Raw genomic sequence first — 20220 nt, forward strand, 5'->3', positions numbered from 1 at the left:
TGTGCATTTGTTAGGAATTTATTTAGAGAGGGCAGTGGCTTGATCTTTTATGACAAGAGTGGAGATATTGAGAAGTGGACAGGTTTAAGATGTAGATGTAAGAAAGAAATTACAGGACTCAGTTGTAAGTGGAATACAGGGCTCAGAAACAGGAAGATGTCAAGCTCTTGGGCTTTTGGGATGTGAAACTGGATAATTAATGTTGAATAATGATGGAGAAGCATGTTGAAACAGGAATGGCTCTCTAGGTAGAAAATGAATTCAGGTTTGGGCACATTCAAGTTGAGGTGAGAGGTGGATTCTAAGTATTTAGAACACAGAAGAACATTTTGGAAGAAATCCCAGAGTCCATTAATTATTATTTGAAGTTGTAAGAATGGTAGAGCTAATTTTTAGTATTTGTGCTGCTGAAGTGAGCACAAGTGGAGCTAATTTTAACAAGGCAAAGGGAGCCCATTTAAGAAATGGTCATGAGAATAAAGACCCAAGAAGGCCTAAGACCAAACCTTGAACAGTGTAATGCAGCGGACCCTCAAGTTATGACTTGCCTCAGATATAAACAACCAGGGTTACAACTGGAAATTTAGTTTTAATTCATGACCAAAGTCTTGAGTTATTACCCAAATGCTGGGCACTTGTCAGTTGTAAACAAAAACTTCCAATGCCAGAAAAGCATATGTAAGGGCACACAAGTGTCAATCTGAGCCCAGATGTGCATGTTTGTGGCTATGATTTCCATCAGTGATTTATATAATCATTATGATTACGGCTATCAAAATGACACAAAAAAGCTAGAAAAGAAGGGAAAGTAAAGACAGCAATCACAATTGAAAAGAAGAAAATTGTGGAGAGATACGAGAATGGCATTCATGTGAGTGATCTTGCTAACATTTATACCATATCAAAATCCACCATCTTAACCATCTTACAGAGAAAAGATTTGTATAAGGAAGCTAGTTTTGTTAAAGGTGTTATTCAAATTAGCAAGTCACGATCAACAGTGTTAGGTGAAGTAGAAAGGCTATTAATAGTGTGGATAAATGAAAGGCGGATGACAGGTTACAGCCTGAGTCTATAATTTGTGAAGAAGCTAAGGGTATAAATGCAGATCTCATAAAGGATAATCCATCAAGGAGTGATAATGATGGAATGTTTCATGCCAGTAAGGGCTGGTTTCACAATTTTAGAGTGAGAACTGCGGTTTATAGACAACTAGATATGGTGAAGCAGCCAATGCTGATAAAGGGGCTGCTAAAAATTACATACACTTCAAAACAAATACACAGAAAAATGGCTTTTGCTTTCATCAAGTTTTCAGCTGTGATGAAACTGGCCTTTTCTCAAGAAAATGCCCAGGAAAACACATTACCCAGGAAGAGAGGAAAATGCCAGGCCAGAAGTCTCTGAAGGATAGGGCAACCTTATCGCTATGTGTCAATGCAAGTAGTGACCTCAAGATAAAGCTTCTCTTGCTTTATCACTCCGAGATCCATGGAGTGTTCAGAAAATATAATGTCATGGAATAGACTCGGGGTCATGTGGAGATCTAAAGCAAAAGTCTTGCATTAGGCAAGAGAAAAAGACAATCATTGCATTCACTTGCTTAATGACAATTACATGTCATACTACAGAACAGTGTCAAAGAAAAGACAGAAACAAGCAATCTGAGACCAGCTGTTAGTTCTGAAAAGATTGAGACCAGATGAGCAAGAAGCAGGTCATAGTGGGCTACAGATTCTCCCAAGGAGAGAAAGGACACCAGAGAGCCAGATTCCTGATGTTCCTATGGAAGAGGACTCTCCTTCCAATTCATCCTCCTTCCTGCAAGCCAAAGATGTCAACTTTAATGGTGAGTACAGTATGAAATTGTTGTTTCTGGTAAATTAGGCACATTTTATAAATTTTTGATGAATATCCTAGGAAAGTTATTGGTGTTTCTGATAAATTATGCACATTATACAACACTTTTTTATTATGAAAAGGTTAGTTAAAGGATGCTTTGGGGGGTTGAAATGAATTATGAGTATTTCCATTATTCCTTAGGGGAAAAATCATCTTGATTTACAACCAACTTGAGTTGCAACCAGCCCTTGTGAACAAAATGAGTTTGTAAGTCAAGGATCAACTGGATTTGAAAGATAGATTGAGCATGTAAAGTTTCCAAAGGAAATTGAAATGGAGTTATTGAGAGTATAGGAAAAAAGTTAGGTGGACATGGAAACAGCTCACTTGCCCAACAGTTGGAAACTGGATAAAGAAGATGTGGTTTTTCTATAAAATGGAATATTACTCAGCTATAAAGAATGAGAAATTAGATTCATTCATAGGAAAATGGGTACATATTGAAGATATGTTCCTAAGTGAAAGAAATAAGTCACACATGTGTAAATACCAAATAGTTTCTCTGGTGTGAATAAACTATAATAGTGCATAATATCCTAATGATATAATTGACAATGTGAAATAGGAAGAAAGGGGCTAAAGGTGTAGGGAAAGTGGGAAGGGTAGGGAAAAGCTAATAAGGGAAAAGAAAAAAATATGAGAAAATGAAAAGAAATGAAGTGTTTGTAAAGGGGGAGGGGAGGAGGGGGTGAAAGGAGTGCAGGGACAAGGGGAAAAAATGAGAACCAAGACCTGTCATGTAAAGGTACAAGACCCCAATGATGAATGTAACTGTACTGTATCCCTAAAATGTACCAATAAACTCAATGAGGAAAAAAAAAAAGTTAGGTGGGCATATAGCTGTGGTGTCCATGGAGAGCATTTCTAGAAGGAAGAAGTTGATAATGACCTAAAATGAGGACTGGAAAATTGCATCAGCAACATGTAGGGGACAGAGTCCTTTGTGACCTAAAGAAGAGCAGATCTAGTTGTGTGGTAGAAAAAGAATCCAGAACAAAATCTTCTGAGAGTGAGTATGGTGTAGGAATGAAGGCTTCTTGCAAATTCACTCTTGGAATAAAAAATGTTATAAGCACACACACACACAGACACACACACACACACACACACACACACACACACACACCCCTTTCATGAGAAATCAGTAGCTGGTAAAAGTTATTTTGCCACACTAGGCACCAAATGTGCTGGGACAGTGCTATTTCTGGTTTTACACCACTTCAACTCCTACAACATAGTAGACTGGAAACTCCACAAAGAGTAGGACCCTCTTACATTTTGTTCTTTGTAGTATTTCTCAGTGCCTTTACTGTACTTGGTGCATAGTAAACCCTCCAAAAGCATTTGTTGATCCAGTGATTGAATTAGGTTTGGTTGCTCCAGCTTTGTAGATGAGGGACCTGAGAATTATGGAGCTTAACTCATTTGCCCAATCACAAAGGTGACAAGTAATGACACGAGGATTTGTACACAATCCAAAAGAGCTTTGCCTATCATTCTCAGTGTGTGCATGTGTGTACGTGAGTATGCATGTGTTTTGTTTTAGCTTCTACCCAACTACTAAATCCCTGCTAATCTCTCATGGAATTGTGAGGGCCTGGTATCTCCAGAGAGCTAGGGGCCCTGCTATATTCAGTGATACATCTGATAAGCATTCTGCACTTAAAATCTGTACTGTGACAAGTACAATAAAAGCAGTTCTTGGTAAATGCAAATGATCACTTTAGCATAGAAGATAAATAGTTCTAAATTCAAGGAAGAAATCAGTGCAAGATGAGACATTCTGACAGCTGAAGAAAAGTATTTATTTTGAAGATTCTGGGCTTGTTCTCATGAGGAAGGCTTGGAATTATAAACAATACTTACTGTATCTTATGGGCCCTTTTGATTGGCTTGAGGACCTTTGAGGTAGGAGATTTGCAAAGCACCCTGTGGACATGTCAGGTGAGCCACTGGCCCCTTTCTGGTGTTCTTCCCCTGTGCTCTGCTTCTGGTCTGGCTGCCATAGAGCAAGCAGCTTCGCCTTTATGTTTCTGCCTTTGAGCCAACCAGTCATGAACTAAAACCCCTGAAACGGTGAACTAAAAGTAAACCTCTGCTCTAGGTTTTGAGAGTTAGGCGTTTTGTTCCATCAATGGGAAAGCTGACTAATACATTGTATGTTATATCATCATACTTAGTCTAATTCTACAGTGAACTATACTAGTTCACATGCTCACATGTGAGGTCAATTCTCAAACAATCCTTATTCATCTTGATAAAGGTGCACTAGAAAGCCCCTTCAAGTGTCTCTCTACAGAGATCTTCAGCAGGCTTGATTTGAACTGATTGTGAGGTCAAAAGCTTATGATTGTCCAGTGGGTCATATTAATAATGCCTTGCAAAGTTCTACATGACAAAGTCTTGGTGGGATGTACTTGGATATTCTACGGGCTACATCGGCCTTTCTTGATTCTCTGTCTCTGAGGCACTGAAAACAGGCCCTTGCTTGTCGGCTTAATTCCATGTTCCTAGAACCTTGTATGATAGTGTCCAGACCTCCCACTCCTGAAAGTTATTATTGCACTGTTCATCTAATAAAGTTTTATAATGAGAGTCTTTGATCCTTTAGAAGAGAGCAAGGTCTGCTTGCTTCCAAAGAGTATACTGATTGTCTGTAGTTACCAGGTCAGAATTTATAAATTTTATGATTTGTGTGTTCCTGTTGAATCCTCAATTACTTATCTGAGAAAAGATTAAAGTTGCACTCTGATTCACAGATTTCATGCTGTTGAATACCTAGAGCTGTACTGAGTACTATTATATTCCTCCTTCTCACTCTTCTCTCAGAGAGGCCAATGGCAGTTTTTATCCCCTTGCAATAGAAATACTCTCATAAAGTCCTAACAGAAGGGTCACAGGAGTTCAGAATTCAGTGTGAAATCTGCCATGTGTTTTCAGTCAAGGAAATTAACCTCTTGGGGTCTAGACTTTCATATTTTATTTTATTTTTTGGTACTGGGGATTGAACTCAGGCTGTTGTGCTTGCAGGGCAGGCCGCTGAACCACTGAGCTAAATCCCTGGCCCTTAGACTTTCACGTTTTAAAATGAATAGTTTGTGGCAAGTAACATTCATCTCGTTCTTCAAACATTTATTGTTTTCTTTCTATAGTTCTAGACACTACTTTCTGTCTGGGATACAACATTGAATAAGATCGACAATATCCCTATTTTCACAGCCCATAGTGTATAGTAGATGAGAAAGATCAATAACCAGACAATTGTAAAACAGTGAAGTAAATGATACCAGTGCAAGTCTGAATTCCAAAATCAAATGTTGACTTTATCAGCTTTTCCGGTGTTGCCAATTATTTGAATTTCTTTGAATATGCTGTGTATTCACCATTGCCCCCACACCTGTAAATATGTTTCTGCTGCTCACAAGAACATTTACCTGTGCATTACTGGCCATTGTCTGCACAGCCTTCAAGGTCCAGGTTGAATATTAGGCCCTACCATGCCCTTGCTTCACGGAAATATCGATGCATAGAGGCACACAAGTCTCAGGGAAACCTTCCCTGAAGTTGAGTCTGGCTTTCACAGCCTGGCTTCAGTTCCCCTGGTAAGTTCTTTTTCTCACCAATATCACTGTTAGGATTTAAACTCATTGAGTGTAGCAATCTCTCTATTATCTTTCTATTCTCAGAATACAGTCAGGTGTTAGGTATTTGTTCTATAATTCATTTGTCCTGTCAATACTAAACCTAAGTGCTGGTACTGCAGAAGGGTGTGTTTTCCTCATCTTACTGAATCCTTATAATAATTCTGGATTGTGTTTGCACTGCGATTATTGGCCTTTGCAAATGGAGGAACTGAGGTTTACAAGGGCTCAATGATATTTCTCAAGGAAACACAGAGGGAGAAGTAAAAGCATAACTTGGCTCTAGCTTTCTGGAGGTGTTTCTCATTTATTCTGTCATGGTGTGAAAATCACGAGCTTTATAGATTAACATTTATGGGGTGAGGTAGGGAGAGGAGAGTGGTTGTAAAGCAAATACCTGCTCTAAAAGAAAATTTAAGGCTAATGGTTTTTAGGCCATATTTTCATAAGCTAGGTAGATGTACCCTTGGGTAATTTGGCTTAATCCGGGGAGAAACCGCACACTTCTTCAAGTGAACAGATGTCTATACATAGATATCTCTGTGAAGCAAGGTCATGGTAGGGCCTAATCTGCATTCTTCTCTATACCGACGACATAGAGATAACTGTACCTATCTTGCCAATAAAATGCTTATGTGAAATTCCCTGGTATGCTAGGAAAAAACAAAGAAGGGGAGATCTAATACCCAAGGACTTGGGAATATTGTGGTAATAATTCTAAGACAGAAACAGTATCATAGAGTTTTCAAGGAAGGATCTGCTAGTATGATAGACCCAAACACAAAGATTGGGGAAGTAGGCAATTCTGACCTCTGTAAGAGGCGTGGAGATGACTGGAAACTGCTTTTTGCTATCCAGAGAAAAGTTGTGACTTCATTTAAAGGTAGAAGCTCCAAGTTTCCATTTGACTCCACTCTATAGAAGTCAGCTAAATATTGAAACGATATTTTTCTTGCTTTCAAAAGTTTCCAGACTTATCAGGTATCCAGATAAAATCTTGCTTCTTTTTAGCCAGAGAATAAAGGGGTGTTTCTGTTTTAGTGATTGTGTTTGTGCTATTCAAAAACCTCACACTCTACAAAATTGAACACTGAAAATAACAAGGCTGATCGTGAAAATATAACATGCAGGGCAATGCTCAGAACTGGAATTTGGAAAGTGGAGCATGAAGAAAAGCATGACACTAAAGAAGAGGAAGAAGCTACTATAAAAAATACTAGCAGTGATAATTTACTAAATACCATTGGCACCTGGCTCAAAATGAGGTGATCATTAGCAGCTCTAAGTCCTGGAGTTTCTTCTTGTTTCTCGGAGTTGAGGCCATCCAATATGACATTTATTATAAAACTAAAAATCGGACCCAATGTATAGCTTCATTCACAAGTCCAATGTCTGAATACGGTGATTAATATTTACAGTTTCTTAACCTGTGTCACAGGCTTCACCCACATGTTTAGTGTGGCTGAATATGAAGAAATATTCTTGAAATGTTAAAGGAAATTGCTTTTGTAGATTTTTAGACAGTTTAATAGAGATCTTCATGTTTTTCTTTAACTGTGACAAAACTTGCTTTGGATAACTTAAAAACATTAAGATAGCAGAAAACAATACATAAGAAACAATGTTATTTCTATGTTATAGAACATCTGTCCCTATTCATCAATCAAATGTGGAATAATTTACATCAAGGAATTAGCTGTTTTATGAGAGATTCTCCTCATTTGTGTGGCATGTAAGGTTCTGACATCATGTAGAGAATGCTTGGTTATTCTATATAAAACTGTCTCACTATTTTCAGAATCTATTTTCATCTTAATCTGTAGCAGCATTTTACAACATGGAGAACTAGATTTTGCTTATAGACTAGCAGTGTAGTCGCCCTTCTCATGGAGGTGAGCTTTAAGGAAAGATGAGGTCATACTCTGGTAAAGAAAATAAGAACAAAAGCACCTCTGTAAACCTAATGAATAGTTTTAACTGTGGTGCTTGGTTTACTTCAATCAATCATCAAACCCAATGTTTCTTCTCAAATTAAATGATTCTTTTTTTCCACTCTTTCTCTCTTGCTTTGCTTGCTTTCTCTCTTTCATTTTCATTCTTTCATTAATATTTTCTTTAACCTTTTTGATTTTTTTTCCCTTATCCACTATGTTTTATTTGTTTGTTTGTTTTTGTTTTTTGAGACAGGGTCTCACTATGTAGTTGAGACTGACCTGGAACTCATTATGTAGCCCAGGCTGGTCTCGAACTCACAGGGATCCTCCTGCCTCAGCCTCCCGAGTGCTGGGATTACAGTTCACTACATTTTAAATGCTTACTAGGTACCAGGGACACTGCTGGGTCCTGAAGATGAAATAATGAGGAAAAGCCGGGGATTTGGAGGAGATGGACGTTGGACTGTTACACATATAAACGTAAACCAATGGGTGATGAGGACCACCATGGAGAAAGCTATGTCAGAGGGAAAAGTGTCACATGCAGCTGTGTCACCCAGTCCCTCCAGGAAATGAACTTGGAGGATGGGTGGGATTGAAAGGGTGAGGAGGGGATAAGAAAGCCTTGCTGACGGGGAGTTGCTTCTAAGAACCAGCAGCCTGCAGGACCATCCTGTTTGTCAGGGGTGGCAGAGGGATCGGTGTGGTTAGAAGCCAGAGAGCTACAAGGGGTTTTGCATGAAGACAGATCATGCGAGGGCGTGCCTGGCCTGGGCTCTGAAAACAAACTTTGTGTCTCTAATCCCAAGAAAAAGCAATCACTGAAATATTTGAAGGCAGGAGGTCTCTTATGTGAATTGGCCTGCATTTCACAAATATGTCTCTTACCGCAGTATAGTAAGAGCAATATTTCAGCTTTGTGCTTGTTGCAATTTTGCATCTTCAACACGTCTCTGCAAGGAAAGAGCTGTCCTGCTGTTTGCAATCTTATTTCCACTTTGGAGCTAGAATGAGACCTGAAGGAGGAACTGTCCTTCGAGTACGTCTGCTTTGTTTCCCGCGTTTCTTGCCAGAGATATCAATATTGTGTGATATGACATCAGAGCTGTGAAACAGAGCAGCGGGGTAAGCCGACTTGACATTTCCTTAAACGTAAGTCCCTCACTTCCCCTACTCTCAGTCTGGAAAGCAGCTTCTAATTCCACCCCAGCTCTCAGGTCAATGAAATTGGAGGTACTTCCAGAATTTTCCATTTTGTTATGCACACACATCTCTATTATCTATCGCCAAGATAAGAAACTTGAAAAGATCACTGGAATTAGCAAAAGAGTAAAAGAAGAAGTTAGAGTTTTGTCTGGAGACCCTCTGCAGGGCCATATTGCCTCATTCCCTTTGCAGTTTGCACCTTTTCCACTTTTGACAGCTTTGATACATGACTGAAGCCCCTTTTAAGGAGCCAATCCCACCATGCTTCCTTCTTAGAAGATTCTGGTTAGGCAGGTCGCACCTCCCTCCCAACCCTTCCTTCAGAGCAGTGCCAGTGAAGGTTGGGAGCCCCCTGGTGCCCCTGCATTGTGAAGAATGTAATGGAAACCCTGGGTGACCACAGCAAAATTCGACATCCAGTTTGCCACCCAAGCCTCTCGTCTGCATCTCCTTGTACATCACGTTCTTTCTCTCCTCTAAGAAAGCATAATTTCTCCAAAGGCACCACCTCAAAGACCAAACACTTTCTGTACAACAAATAGTAATAGACTGTGCGGCAAGTTCTGGCTGCCAGTACCACTGTTTGAGGTGAAATTACGCAAGATGGGCACTGGGCCAGATGCGAGAAACTGAAAAGGAGGGGCCAGTTGTAAACTTGTCACTTTTCTAATAGTCTGTATTTTAGGGCCTGAATGCAAAGGTAGGTGGGAACTGCATTATTATAAAAGTATGAGCCGGGCATGGTGGTGCACACCTGTAATCCCAGTGCTTGGGAAGCTAAGACAAGAGGGTGACTGAGTTCAAGGCCAGCCTGGCCTACATAGTGAGACCTTGTTTGAAAAAAACAAAAACAAAAAACAGTTGTGAAGCAAGAACTCTTCCCAATCTTTTGTCATGTTTATGTCTTTGACAGTCCTGGGTGATAATAGGCACCATGGAAACTTACTTATCTAGAACCAAGTCTCTTTGAATCTGAACTGTGAACACAGATAGTCTCATGATTTAGAATACAGTTTATGAGATTACAAAGAAGACGTTTGAACACTACATGAAGATATATGTGTCTGATATTGGTCGCCTGATGTTGAAATGTTCATCAAGTAATAGCAATGAGCAGACTTAGGTTGAGAATGAGTAGGTTTAGGAACATTTTACTATTTTAGAAAGTTGCATCTTCTTTACTAAGACATTTGGAAATAGACACCACGGAGTCAGAAAGAAGACAGAAAAAGAAAAGGGAATAGCATGAAAAGAGTGGCAAGAGAAATTCCAAAAGAGTGAGAACTAGAGAGAGAGAGAGAGAGAGAGAGAGAGAGAGAGGAGAGAGGGAGGGAGAGAGAGAGAGGTGGGAGAGAATGATAAAGAAACTCCTGAAAGCAGTCAGAATCATGAGGAGACTCCAGAATAACTGTGGACAGAAAATGAACCAAGTGTGTTTGTTAGACTGAATAAGATAATCTCATGTATTTTTTGTTGCTGCTGTCACCAAGCAATCCTTAATTGAAATATTTTCCCCATATGTCTTACTATCTGGACAAGTGGCTGCTCCAGTTTGGATGTCATCTATTATATCCCAGGAGTGGTGACCATCAGCATTTCACCCACAGATTACAGGACCCAGAATCTCTTTGAAGATTCTAGAAGGTTAGTGCTCTGTCAGTCAGTGTTGATGATCCCACTACATTGAGTATCTTTCTGTTTCTTTTGGTGTCTTGGTGCTCCCTGGGGTTTTTGATCAGGCAGAGGCAGAAGGTAACACTAAGCCTGGGCCTGGCTGTTCTCAACAGCCTGTTTTACTGTCATCTCCAGAAGCAGCTGACTTGGTAATACTGCCACTTCAAAAGAGAAATCAGGGGCTCGATCTGGAGGCCAGGGAAGACACGGCAGCATCCTCACTTCCTCTGGGGCTTTGATCTCCTTGGGGGTCTGACTTTGGCAGTAAGGTGGAGGCAGCTGCTGTTAGCTAAACTCAGATTTGGGATGACCAAAGAGGGTGCACCTTGGTGTCCTGCCAGCCTAGAGACAAAAGCCAGAAGCTGGTATATTGTTTTAGTCCACTTCTGTACAGGAACTTTTAAATCCTTTCAAGAATGTGATGGAGCATAAGTAAATAATTGAAAAGAGAAACAGAAAAGATTTATGGTGTTGAACTACACCAGTAACTAAGGCAACTAAACAATGAAGGAGGAAGAACTACAGGGAAGTGAGAAGGGGCCTTTGGGGTGAGTGTCCTATCGTGGCACTTTGTATTTAGGGTGGGATTTCTGTACTATAAGGCAAAAGGGGAAGAGATCTAGTGAGCTAGTGTGGCCAGGTTACAACAACAAAGGCAACAACAATCATAAACAGTTTAAAATTCTATCAGGAACATTAGTACTTTTCTGGCTATAAAAGTTTTCCGTGCACTATAGCAGGCAAGAAACAGAAAAGGAAGTAGGAAAAAGGAAAAAAGGAAGGAAGGAGGAAGAGAGAGAAGAAGCAGAAAGAGACTGGTTCTTTTCCTAGTATTTTGTATTGAATTACTGGTTTATAATCTGTCACATACTTTGGCTTTAATTATTTCACTTGATGAAATAAATAAGTTACCCATGTATAAACACCGAATAGTCTCTCTGGTGTGAAAAACTATAATAGCACATAAGATCCTAATGATATAATTGTCAATGTGAAATAGGAAGAAAGGGGCTATTGGTGTAGGGGAAGTGGGAAAGGTAGGGGAAAGGTAATAGGGGAAAAGAAAAAATAAGAGAAAATGAAAAAATGGAAATAAAGTATTTGTAAATAGGGAAGCGAGGAGAGGGTGAAGGGAGGGCAGGGACAAGGGGAAAAAATGAGAACTAAGACCTGTCATGTAAAGGTACAAGATCCCAATGATATATGTAACTGTACTGTATGCCTAAAATGAACCAATAAACTCAATGAGAGGAAAAAAAAAATATTTCACTTGATCCTTATAAGCACCATGGCTTAGATAAGGCACATTTAATGATCATTTTACGGACCCAATGAAAATTTTAGAAATAAATAAAACAGTGTTAATAAAACTGACATACAATGTACAAATCTCAGAATTTCCGACTCTTAACCAAGTTTCATCTACAACCAGTTTCTTTAAAGATGTGGAATGTAACTATTAACGCAGGGATTCTGCCTGTTAGATTGCCTCATAATTAACTATGAAACATTTACTCAACTGGAGTAGAGTTGACAAATAAAAATTCTATATTTAGTCAGGCATGGTGGCATATGTCTACAGCCCCAGCTCCCTGGGATCTGAGACAGGAGGGTCATAAACTGGGCAAGAATGGTGGGTTACGTTTGCTCAGAGAAAGGGGAATATGTTGAAGGAGATTAATAGCAATGTGTCTTTTACTGTAACGAATTTAAAAAATTTAAATTTTCACTGTGTAATTTGGTCACTCACCATAGACACAGAACTCATAGAATTCAGTAATAAAAGGACAGCTGACCCTGTGTATGTAAAATGTAGAAGAAATTTGAAAATATATTTCACAAAATAGAATATGTATAAATGGCCTATAATCATATGAAAATGTGTTCAGCATCATTCATCATAATGCAAATTAAAATCATAATTAGATATGACTGCATATTCACCAGACAATCTAAAATTAGAAAGACTGAAAACAACAAATGTTGGTGAGGATATAGAGCAAATGGAACTCTCATATAATGTTGGTGAGATTTTGAAATTTTACAACCATTTTGGAAAATGGGCCACCAGTTTCTTCTAAAAAATTTATCAAAAAATAAAGTTAATCAACTATTCATTGCACATTTAATTTATTGAGAGATAATCTATGTGCAAAACTATGCATACTTAATATGGTGATGGTGAATTTGTACATATGCATACATCTGTGATAATATCACTAAAACGAGCATATGCATCATCTTCAAAACTTCCCTTGTGCTTTTCTGTGGTTATTTTTAGGAGGAGGTAAGAACACTTAACTTGACACCTTTCCTTTTAATATATTTGAACTTTACAACACAGCTACTGTCTTATATAGCAGATCTCTACAATTCACTCAGTAATCAAGGCACAAACTTTATACAAAGTGTGAGTAAAATATACAAGTGGATGTTTAAAAAACTTGTTACAGTGAATGAAACATTGCCATTAATGCCCCTCAAAATACTCCCCTCATCTCAAACACACTGATCCCATGATTCTCCCAATGTCTGAAGCGGTTCTGGAAGTCCTCTTCGTGAGGTCTTCATAACTTGTAACTAGAAGTATGGTGAATGCTTCTGCTGAGGCCCATTGACAGGAAGTGGGAGGGGTAGGGGAAGGGAAAGAAAGGGAAAATATGAGAAAAGGAAAGACATGCAAACAAAGTCTTTGCAAATAGGGAAGAGTGGAGGGGGAGAAGGAAGGGTAGGGCAATGGGGAAAAAATAAGAACCAAGATACATTGTGTAAAGGTGCAAGACCCCAATGATGAAGGGAACTGTACTGTGTACCTAAAATGTACCAATAAACTTAATGGAAAAAAAAAGAAAGAAGGAAAGGCAGACTCATGAAAGCGTGTCCTGGTGCACTGGTTCAATCCCGTGTGTGGAGCTGCTTGCAACACCCATGTCTGCTCGAGCTGTCTTGGAGGTGGGCGACTGATAACTCCGAGGACTCGGAACATTTTGAAGACAGAATGTTTTGCCAGTTCAAGCAGAGATGAACCTTAGGGGACAACAAGGAGGCTCCCCAAGGGCACAACCAGGTAAAAGGTAATTATTCGCCAAATTGTCATTCATTGGTACTTGCTTGACTGCTTGCTACCTAAAAAAAAAAAAAAAAAAAAAAAAAAAAAAAAATCTATGCCCAGCAAACTCCATGCCTTTGCTGTTCCTTAATAAATTTGGGGGTTTGAGTCAGTTTGGGGCTTCACTCCATTCTGGTGAAGACCCCTCGTCCCCAAAGAAGATATTCTCTGCTTCTTGCATCTTTATTCATCTCTCTATCAGGGGTTACAGGACCGAACCCTGCACCAGGGCTGAAAAAAAGTTGAATTTTCAAGATTCGATATGATGAGATGAGCTCACATCAGTTCTGCTCACTTAAATGTAGATGTTTACTTACTGAAAAATTACTTTGAATGATATTTACTGAGTATTTGTTTTTATGCAATTCTATTTGTAAACAGATCTTACAGGTTTAGGTAAAATCTGTGCCACATAAATCAAATATCAAGTTAAATAATCATTCATTTCTTCATCTGTTTTAATGCTCACACAGCAATTTTTGCAGTATTCAGGTAAACTCCTCCGTGCACTGAGTCTTATGACTTTTTTGAGATACTTGTATTCCTGCAAGCTAAGACCTTGTTTGGATTATATACTATTACTCTCGGTATGTAGATTGGTTTGTAATGAATAATAGATAGTCGACCAGTGCCTTTTTAATGAATTAGTAATAATGGTGGCTTTAAAAAATGTTAATGGGAAGTTGTCAGTATTGTATGTTCTCATATGGAAGGAATTTAATAAACTGTGCAATATTTTTAAATTACAAGTTTGGCAAAGGCCCCCAAATATAAATATATATATATATATAGCTCACAAAACAACATCCTCCTACTCTTGGCTATAGGGGGCATTTGTTACATAAAATTTCCTTTGCAATAGAGCAAATGTTACCAGTTACTAGTGTAGAAAAATATATGCTCAATAAAAATAAGTCTCTTATAAAAGTCAAAAGTCTAAAGAACAATGACTAACTTAACCAGAAGTCACATGTCCTGCAATCTCAAAACTGTCATGGATTCCTAAAGTAAATGAAGTAGCCCGTGAGTAAAGAGAAAGAGAGAAGAAGTAAATCCAGAGTACTTTACCCAGAAAGGAAATACATAGCAACAAATAGACTTGGGATTTTACTTGGTTGAACCAGTCTGTATATTTATTTTCTTACAGGAATTTCTGTGTTCACCTGTTACAATATAAGAGAGGGAAAGTATCATCATCATCAACAATAACAACCACCACCACTGTAAACAGTGAAGCAGAAAGGAGAGAATAACTCTATATCTCAAATCCTGGGGGCAGTGAACAGGTGAAGATGTCCCAGAGAACATCATAGTAAAGTCCAACAATGGAGCTTCATAACCAAGACCTGGAGATATCAGCGGTAGCTGAGAGCATACGCTAATTCTTGTTTCCCTTTCTTCCTGGGCTCCTGGGCTTCAGCAATTCTGGAAGTTCTCTTTCCTGAGTGTTTTAAACTGCACTTCAGTGGCTGCCGCGATGTCCTAAGTCAAGTAAAAACATTTACCTCCCATGGCCATCTTGACTTTGGAAAGGAGCCAGAAGGTTTATGATGCCAGATCTGGTGAATGAGGTGAGGACACAGCACCACGTTGTTCTTTGACAGAAATTGTCATAAACATTTTGACTTGATTCAGGGGATGAGGGGGCCACAACAGCACAACAAAGGCACTCACAAATAAGGACTTCTAGAGTGGAAAGAAGGAATAAGTGTACTGAAAGATGGGGAATTTTATTCACTGTTTTAAATTTGGATTTTCACTGTATTCCGTGATCATACCTCGCCCATCACCTATAGTTCTAGCGCATGAAGTCTTTTATAAGGGACCCTCCCTTCTCCCTGCAGTCTACTGTGTGGGTGTTGGTGGTCTGGTGGTCTGAGAAGCTGCATTCTGAGGATGGCAGAGATACTATGAGTTTGAATTTCTGAATATTTATGATATTCAAATCTCCACTGCCTCTGATCCAGAAATCCTGTTCTGGCCTCTTTGTGAATGAGAGGAAAACTTAAGTTTTTTAACCAACTGGGTGTGTTGCAAACCCAGTAACTACCATCTACATGTCTCTTATAACTGCTTCATATTGGGCTAGTGCCACCAAGAAAATGAGTTTGTAATTTTATTAAATTTGAATTGAGTTGCATGTGGATCATGACTATTATATTGGACAGGGCACTTGAAGTAGAGCTTAGCAATGTTTCCTTTTCTTTTGCACCTTTCACAGCAGCCTGACCTTAAAATAAGGCTCTATAACTCATGCATGGCATAGAAGATCCTTAATAATCTCTCCTCTGTGTCTATCTCCAGAATCTCCTTTAACCATGCTTCCCTGAGTGTCAGATTTAATCCTAAATCAGTAGAACTGCTTTTCTAACCCAGGCCCTTCCTCTCTACCTCTTCTGCCTGACATGCTTTTCTCCTCTATGGCCATTGGCAAATGGCTTCTCATCTTTCAAATTTAGAATTTATATCACCTCCCCTTAAGAACACTTTTCTGACATACCCTAGGATGGATTGTTTATTCTCCTGTAACCTTATACACTGATGTCCTGTCACCTACAGTACTTCACTGCTTTTGTTTGTTTTTATGTTTCTTTTTTCTTATTAAACTATAAATTCTTAAGAATGGACTGTGTTGATTTATTATTTTTTCCCTAGCCTTTAAGACTGCATCAAGTCTAATGTCAATATAATCATCAATAAATAGGACATTTTGGAGACAGAATTTGAAGATAACCTCAACTATTCTCTGTTTACCAGGAAATTAAGAACTGATGATGGCTGGATGATGTCTTCTTTTTCTGTTATTGTTATTTTTATTTGTTTGGTTTTTTTGAGGCAGGGCCTTGCTATATACTTAAGGATGGCCTTGAACTCATAACGTAGCCCACGCTTGTCTTAAACTTGTGATGATCTTCCTGCATCAGCCTCCCTCCCAAGTCCTGGGATTATAGGTATGCACCATCACAGCTGGCTGGATGATGTCCTCTGTCCCTTTTACTTGTGCTCAGAAGGAGGTGCTTTTGACACTTTGCCCCGGTGAGCAAATAATCATTGCTTATGGTTTACACAATGAAATCACAATAGCACATTACATTTCTTTGTTTAGAGAATGTCACAAAGCATCTGTCATTACAACATGTTGATTTATATAACAATCCCTGAGGTACTAACCTGACTCTTGGAAAATAGCAGAATGTAAACTGGCATATGATCAATATGTTGGATTGGGTAAATTTCATTAATATATCTCAACCTGTCACTAGCAAATGGTCATAATAAAAAACAACACATGTCAAAGTTTGTGCAAAGGTTTGAATTACAATTCTTGTATATATTTCAATAACATTTTCCATGCTTGGGTGATATGACGAACCTTTGAAAACGAAATGAAGCCCTTCGCTGAACATTTCTTTATTGAATAACTTGCAGAGTGGCATAAATTTTCACTCTCTTCTGTTGCTCTTCATTTAGTCCTGTGGGTCCGTGCTTCCGTATAAGATGATTTCTTGTACGCAAGTCTGCTAGCATTAAATTTCTTTCAGGTTCTGTTTTTTGTCTTTCAGTTTTTATTGATTTTTACTTTTATTGCCTTTTATTTTTGAGGGGTATTTTATGAGTACAATTTTAGGCTGGGGCCCATTTTTCTTTCTTCTTATACTTCTATTGCTTCCATGCACAAGTTTATAGTCTCTTTTATTATTGCTCCTTTGAAGCTAATATACTTCCTCCCCATCCCTAGTTAAATTTGCTATTTGCTCTTTTGTTGGTGAATTAAAGTAATCGGACTATATCGTGCCTATTTATTTATTTGTAAATCCCGTATGGAGCTTATTGAATATCTTGAACTTGTAGGGTGCTTTTATCAGGTTTGAAATATTTTTGGCCAACTTTTATTCAAATGTGGGACAATTTCTCCTGTCCTGGAACTCTATTCACACAATTCCCAGTGTGCTTCATAGATGTCTTAGGCCTTCGTCTGGTTCTTTTCTTACAATCTTCCATCTGAACATTTTCCTGTTGAATTGTTTTTTCATTCTTTAATCTTCCACTCTTTTCTATCTGCTTTTTAATTACCCAATGCATTTTTAATTTCAGATATTATATTTTATATATCTTGAATGTCAATGAGTCCATTTTTTCTAAAAATATGCTGTAATAGACCTTCATTTCATTTTGTCCATATCCTCTTCTATATTATTTAGCACAGTTATCAGTTATTTTGAGCAATGTTCACTCAGTATCTGCAATATCTCTGATTTTTTTTTTCCTCGTGACACTTTTATCTCTTCATTACTCTTCACTGTTTCTTCTGTTTTTGCTTTTCTGGGAGGTTTTAATTTTATATGCTGGACATCATGGGCTATAAACTGTGGGGGCTTCAGACTATCTTATCCTCTGGAGAGGGTGAAGTTTTTGAGGGGTAAGGATTTACATTGCTGGAGTCTTACTGAGACCTGGTTTTGGATTCATTAGGCTGGAGCCGTTTCATGTCTGCACTTACACTTAGAGAATATCCCTCACTTCTAGCACATGGTAATTACTCTGAGGGTGCGGCATTTCCGTGGTCTCAACTGGAAGCCCAGGAGGTTCTCAGAGGTCTCTTTTGACTCCTTGGTCTGGGACAATTCAACTTTGTCTAAGTATTCTGTATCATTGTAATCTCTGTTGAGCTCTCCACTTTCAAGTAGTTTTTCCTACTAAAGCTTTTGTAATCTTACCTTGTAAATATGCAGTTTAGCATTTGGCCAAGAGTCCGGGGAAAAATGTTTACATAGGTTTCAGTGCTCTTTGTGTTTGGATCTGTGACTAATAATTATACTGGTACATTCAGAGGCCACAGCAGCCAAGGTTCAAGGAGTGTGGCTACTGCTTAAGCTGGTGGAAGACCTTGATGCTGTGTACAGGGAAAGTCCCTTGAAAGGAGGGTGTGTGAACCTGCAGGAATTAAGCCAAAGTTTCCGTGGAGACCCCAGGAATGCAGATTCAAGGAATGTGGACATCTGCTGAGGAAAGCTGCAGCCAGCAAGTGGAGCCAGCCTAAGTGAGAAGCCACATGGGCCATAGCTGGCAAGGCTGCAGAGGTGGGGCCACCTAAGCAATATGAGACTCACAGCTTATCACCAAATACTCCAGATGCTGGGCATGGAACACTTGAGGTTCAGTCTGCTGGGTTCAGTCTTGCTTTGGCCCTACTGACTTTTTGTTCTCCTATTACTGCATTTTGGATTGAGAATGTTTACCCTGTATCGTTGTATATTTGATTAAGTAATTTGCTTTTTGAATTTTGTAGTTTCAGCTAAGAGTTTCCTTTGCGTCAGAAGAAACTTTAACTTGGAATTTTGAGCAATGATGAAACTTATGAGACTTCGAGGAAAGGATCAGTGCATTTTCAGTTGTATGCAGGATAGTTACATCATATTAGGCAGAATGATGAACTTGCTGTTGTCTTTATGTGGAGATTAAGTGTGATTTAAGGAGCTGTGTTTGGGTGTTAGGTTGGCAAGGAACAGATTGATGCCATTAGTTATGATTGTCAACTTGATTGGCTTGGGAGCCTCACAGAGAATTAGTAAGGCACACTTCTAGGTGTGTCTATGTGGGTCATGGAAGTGTGACCTTTAGGTCAATATTTGGTCCTTTCCCCTTTGTCACTGGCAGTGTTTACCTGCTCTGCTTCCTAGCTGCTGTGAACTAAGCAGCTTTTCTCGGCCATTTTTTTATTGTTATGTTCATGCTTTGGAGCCAGCCAACCACAGACCAAACCCCCTAAAAACCTAAATAAACCTGTCGTCCTTTAAGTTACAGGTGCCAGGAATTTTGTCCAGCAACAGGAAAACTGACTAATGATGTAAAGCCTTTCCTGTGTAACACCAAATACTACTGTCAGGGATGCTTTAAACTTCAGTCTCAGCTTTTATGATCCAGCAAGACTTCTAATTTTTGGACATTATTTCTTTGTGTCATAGGTTAGAAAGTGCTTTCAGGGAGAAAATCAGCATAATGTACATTTTATCTCTGTGATCCTTTTCATCTAATAACCAGTCCTGTATTGACTGCTAAACAACATTGCAAAAACGATTTTCTCTGCCTTTTATAGCTTTTTAATATGGGAAGATAAGTTTGATGCCAGATATCAAACCAAAAGACCTTCCATCAACAGAACCCAAAGACTCTCCTGACATTCATCATTTCCATAGTTACTCCTTGCTAATGTCATACTCTCATATTTTTATTCTATTTCCCTTATCTTCTCATTTCTCATAAGTTAAATTGCTTACTCTTAAGAACAAAAGCATTCTGCCCACCTTTTCTATGCATAGGAGTTACTTGCCCTTTCTGGTTCTGTTTATTTATTTAAAATTATGGACATAATAGGCCATGTGTAATAGGCAGTGTTTCTTTCTGTGTGTTTCAGATGCCTGCGATACTAGAGTAATCTGAAGATCTTTTGAAACATACTCTATCAGAATCCTGTCTCCATGATCCCTGGGGATCTGCCTTATTTTACCAAGTAGCAGAAGTGATCCTTGTGTGATTAAAGTTTGAGAACACTGTAATAAGGCCATTGTGAAAATTAAAGGAGTAAGTTTTTATGAAGCATGTGAAACTTAACTGCTTAATAAATGCTAGTTTTCACCTTACTATCTGCCACCCACGTATTTTGGAAAGATATTTTAAACAGATGTGTGAATATACAAAATATTTTGAACCTATTAAAAGAGTAAAATACATAGTCAAAGAACTCCTGCTATTA

General features: G+C 38.7%; 1 long non-coding RNA gene across 2 annotated transcripts; it reads left to right on the forward strand.

Annotated features, from left to right (window-relative positions):
* Window positions 1-1646: 1646 nt before the first annotated feature.
* LOC104859037 lies at window positions 1647-19973 on the forward strand. 2 transcript variants are annotated; one of them, XR_779269.2, is made up of 4 exons: window positions 1647-1849; window positions 10223-10327; window positions 14614-15037; window positions 19882-19973. It is a non-coding gene; the product is annotated as an uncharacterized LOC104859037 (long non-coding RNA). The 2 variants fall into 2 exon arrangements; XR_004515680.1 differs by lacking the exon at window positions 1647-1849 and having other exon boundaries at window positions 10050-10327.
* Window positions 19974-20220: the final 247 nt, after the last annotated feature.

The sequence above is a fragment of the Fukomys damarensis genome, unplaced genomic scaffold, assembly GCF_012274545.1.
Source record: "Fukomys damarensis isolate Sample0158 unplaced genomic scaffold, DMR_v1.0_HiC HiC_scaffold_5, whole genome shotgun sequence".
In the NCBI taxonomy this organism is placed as follows: Eukaryota; Metazoa; Chordata; class Mammalia; order Rodentia; family Bathyergidae; genus Fukomys; species Fukomys damarensis.